The sequence below is a fragment of the Convolutriloba macropyga genome, chromosome 12, assembly GCF_964194025.1.
Source record: "Convolutriloba macropyga chromosome 12, txConMacr16.3, whole genome shotgun sequence".
Lineage (NCBI taxonomy): Eukaryota > Metazoa > Xenacoelomorpha > Acoela > Convolutidae > Convolutriloba > Convolutriloba macropyga.
In genome coordinates, this window is record NC_134479.1 from 41,313,654 (window position 1) to 41,318,888 (window position 5,235).

The window sequence follows — 5,235 nt, forward strand, 5'->3', positions numbered from 1 at the left end:
TTTCCTTGTCATCCACTTGTACATACCATCATGAGGAGCATAGGTTTGCAATATTTGATTAACGCCTGTTTGGTTTGATTAAAATTGCAAATGACGAGATTAAAATTGCAAATGACGAGATTAAATGGTTGGATTAAAATTTAAATTTTTTTTCCTCAAAATTGCTCCAGTTTTGATATAATAGAATATGATTATTTTCTAGGATAAAATTGAAATTGTTTGCCAAACATACTTGATTGGACTCAAATTGACTCCAGAAAAATAAACATTCAGAAAAATAATTTAGAGACAGCTTTTTAATTTTAGAGACTGATAAAAAAGAGGAAAGTATATAAACTTACTTCTAATTTTACTTTGAACGATAAAACTTTATTAGGAATGACAAAAGTCATTGAAAAATCACTACCGGGATATTGGCTACAATACAAACACTTTTTTAGTGTAATTTTTGTAACTGGAAACGATTGTTCTAAGCTATGGATTCTAAGCTAATGTTTTTAAAGATGATAATGCTTTTTTTGAAGACAGTAATAAAAAAGATGAAGAGAAGGTGAGGGTGTTACTCTAATTGTTCCAAAAATACGAGAACCAAAAAATATCTGATTTAATCAAGTTCGACGGAAATCCGCAGTTTAATTCAAATTGTGATGAATACCAAAAAAAAGTTCATAAAACGCAAAAAGGAAGCTTTTCAAACTAATCCCTCGAGTAACAAAAAAAAATTAGCTGAACTCTTATACAAACGAAACTACGCCTAAGCGTTTGAACGTTGCGACACAGTACAAATACTGGGTGACCTCATCCCAATCATTTAAGCGAAAGCGAGAATTGGAAAGCATCTTTACACCTTACAGTCTACAAATCGTTGGCGCACCTCAACCTACAAGATGAGCACTAACTCCGAATTTACTTCGATTACATTTTGACTAAGCAAACAGAAGAGTGCAGAACAAAAATATTTTTTACACGTCTGTTAAAATAGGCCGTTTGGCGTTTTTTGGTAGTAATTGATTTATAAATGATAAGATGCAAAGTAAAAACAATAATCCATTTCGAAAAAAAGCAGGACAAGGCAATTGATTTTGTTAAGATTCAGACTTTTTCACAAAGGCACCAAATCTATCACTGCAGTGACGTTCTCAGAATATTAAAAATAATGATATTACTTGTTTGTAACGCACTCGAAACTCTGGCTGCAATTATAAAAACGGTTTTTATTGATGAATTGAAAAACATGCTGAAATCTGAATGATTTCTTGAGGAATGCAACACAAGATTACGCAAAAACAGGCCACAAGGATTTTATAAAGGGAAAGCTGCAATTGCTATCATTTCTGGTAAAAATCAGGAAAAATACAGCAGTTTTATTGCATGGGTTGAATCTGTTGACACTGAGAGAAATCGCAAGAATTTCATTATTTCAATTTGAGGGCAACAAAAAAACTTAGCACTGTAAACCTCCAGCAAAATTTGTTTTAAGACATACTAACCAAAAAACATGAAACAGCAGAGTCTCTTGCTTATAGTTTTTCTAACCTTGCTAATCTTGACAAAAAAATTACATCCAGAAAATTGAGCTAAGAAAGCATAAAAAAAACCATTCCGTTTTATAACATGTTTTCAAAAAATTGGTTTCCGAAAACCATTTTGTTTGTGCTGGTGCAAAGTTCCTGCTTTGTCTAGAGAAGTTCATCTAAGAGATACTGTATGAAATGCTAGTTGCAATCTTACAAAAGACATTATACAAATCGCTTTTCGCCATTGCATCATGAAAGCTAACATCAGCCTTATCTAAAAAATCTGAACCGATAGATGCCAGAAACTATCATTCAATAATAATTATAACCGCATCTTCAATTTTTTTTGACGAACTTTACATCAACAAAAATTTGATCACTTACACAAATCAAAACTTATGAATATACTTCTATTTGGATTTTGAAAATGCTTCTCCACGGCCAATGCTTGTTTTTAAATAATCACTTCGCTAAATTTTTAACTGTTAGAAATATTATTGCAAACCGCCTTTTCAGATTGCCTCAAATCCTTTGACACCCCCATCTCAAGACATTTTAACAGGAAAACGACAATTGACCTGGATAGCAATGCACAGTTTGAATATAAAAATTTTCTTTCTAACGTACTTCAACGTGCTTCACCAACAGGTCACAAAATGTCCGAAATTTACCCCCAAGGAACCCTTTTGGCATCACTTTTTTTCAATTTAAATGTAATCCATCTTTATGAAGCTCTTATCAGTGATTTTTTTCTGATGCAATTTGCTGAATATTGCTTTGCTTTTGTTTCTTGTAATGATCAAAAGAGAGGAAAGCTAGCTGTGGAATCTAGCGTATATAATTTTTAAACTACTTCAGAGAGCGTCAAACAAGTTTGGCTTTAAACGAATATGACAATTGGAAAGCATCTTTACACTATACATTCTACAAATTGTTGGCTTACCTCAACCTACAAGATCAGAACGAAATCAGAAACTACTTTGATTAAATTTTGACTAAGGAGAGAGAAGACTGCAGAACATATGTATTTTTGATACGTCTGTTAAGATAGGTCATTTGGCGTTTTTTGGTAGTATCTAAAAAAGCAGTACAATGCAATTGTATTCGTTAAAATTCAACAAGGCACTAAATCTTTCACTGCAGTGACGTTCTTAGAATAATAAATGTATTGATATCACTTGTTTGTAACGCATTCGAAACTCTGGCTGCAATTATAAAAACCGTTTTAATTGATGAATTGAAAAACATGCTGAAATCTGAATGATTTCTTGAGGAATGCAACACAAGATTACGACGAAAACAGGACGCAAGAATTTTATAACCGAAAGCTGAAATTGCTATCAATTCTGGTAAAAATTAAGAAAAACACAGCAGTTTTATTGCATGGGTTGAATCTGTTGTCACTGAGAGAAAACTCAAAATTTCCAATAGTTCAAATATAGAACAACAAACAAAATAACACTGTAACTGCCCAGCAAAATTTGTTTTAAGACATGTTAACTAACAAATATGAAACAGCAGAGTCCTTTACTTACAGTTTTTCTAATCTTGCTAATCTTGAAAAAAAAATACATCCAGAAAATTGAGCTTAGAAAGCATAGAAAACCATTACGTTTTGTAAGATGTTTTCAAAAACTTGGTTTCCGATAACCATTATATTTGTGTTAGTGCAAATTTCCTGCTTGGTCGAGAGAAGTTCATCTAAGAGATATTGTATGAAATAATATTTGCAATCTTACAAAAGACATTATATGAATCGCTTTTTGCCATTGCATTGAGAAAGCTAACATCAGTCTTATCTACAAAAATTGAACCGATAGATGCCAGCAACTATCATTCAATAATAATTATAACGGCTTGTTCAACATTTTTTTAAACGAACTTTACACCAACAAATTTTTGACCACTTACACAAAGCAAAACTTATGAATATACTTTTATTTGGTTTGTGCAAATGCGTTTCCACGGCCGATGTTTTCTTATTCTTTTTAAATAATCAGTTAGCTAAAGTGTTAACAGTTAAAACTATTACTGCAAACCGCATTTTCAGATTGCCTCAAACCCTTTGACAACCTTATCTCAAGTTATGTTAAAAGAAAAACAAAAAATTGACTTGGACAGCAATACACAATTTTATTATGAATTTTTTTTCGAACGTACTTCAACGTGCCTTTCGAACAGGTCACAAAATGTCAGAAAATTACCCCAAGGAACCCTTTTGACATCACTCCTTTTCCATTTTTTTGGAATCCATCTTTGTACAGCTCTTATTAGTGATTTGATGCCGATACAATTTGCTGAAGATTTCTTTGTTTTTGTTTCTTGTAATTATCAAAAGAGAGGAAAGCTATCTGTTGAATCTAGCGTGCATAATTTTTAAACTACTTCAGAGATCATCAAAAAAATTTGACTTTAAACGAATGGGAGAAATGGAAAACAACTTTACTCCTTACATTCTACAAATTGTTGGATCACCTCAACCTACAAGATCAGCACGAAATCAGAATTTACTTCGATTACTTTTAGATTAAGGAAATAGAAGACTGCAGAACATAAATATTTTTGATACGTCTGTTAAAATAGGCCGTTGGTTGTTTTTTGGTAGTAACTGATTTATTAATGATAAGATGCACAGGAAAAACAATAATCCATTTAGAAAAAAGCAGGAGAATGCAATTAATTTAATTAAAATTCTGACTGTTTTAACATGGCAGTAAATCTCTCTTTGCAGTGACGTTCTCAGAACATTAAATATATTACTATCTTTTGTTTGTAACGCACTCAAAACTCAGGTTCCAATTATAAAACCATTTTAATTGATAGTGTAAAAAACATGCTGAAATCTGAATGGTTTCTTGAGGAATGCAAAACAAGATTACGACGAAAACAAGACGCAAGGAACTTATAACGGAAAACTGCAATTGATATCAGTTTTGGTAAAAATTTAAGAAAAAATAGCTCTTTTATTGCATTGTTTGAGTCTCTTGATATTGAGTTAAAATGCTAGAATTTTAAAAGTTCATTTACAGGGCAACAAAAAAATTAGCACTGTAACTGCCGAGCAAAATCTGTTTTTAGACATACCAACGAAAAAATATGAAACAGCAGAGTCTTTTACGTACAGTTTTTCTAATCTTGCTAATCTAGACAAGAAAAGTTAACCCAAAAAATGAGCTACGTAAGCATACAAAATTATTCAGTTATGTAATATGTTTTCAAAAAATTTGATTTCCAAAAAACCATTATTTTTTTGTAGGTGCAAAGTTCCTGTTTGGGCTAGAGAAGTTAATCTAAGAGATATTGTATGAAATGCTAGTTGCATTCTTACAAAAGACATTATTCAAATCGCTTTTTGCCATTGCATCGAGAAAGCTAACATCAGCCTTATCTACAAAAACTGAACCGATAGATGCCAGCAACTATCATTCAATAATAATTATAACCGCATCTTCAACATTTTTTTACGAACTCTACATCAACGAAATTTTGATCACCTACAAAAGTCAAAACTTTCGAATAAACTTTTATTTGGTTTTGAAAATGCGTTTCCACGGTCAATATTTTCTTATTTTTTAATATAATCAGTTCGCTAAAGTGTTAACTGTTAAAACTAATATTGCAAACCGCTTTTTAATATTGCCTCAAATCCTTTGACAACCTTATGCCAAATTATGTTAACAAAAAAACACAAAATTGAATTGGATAGCAATGCACAATT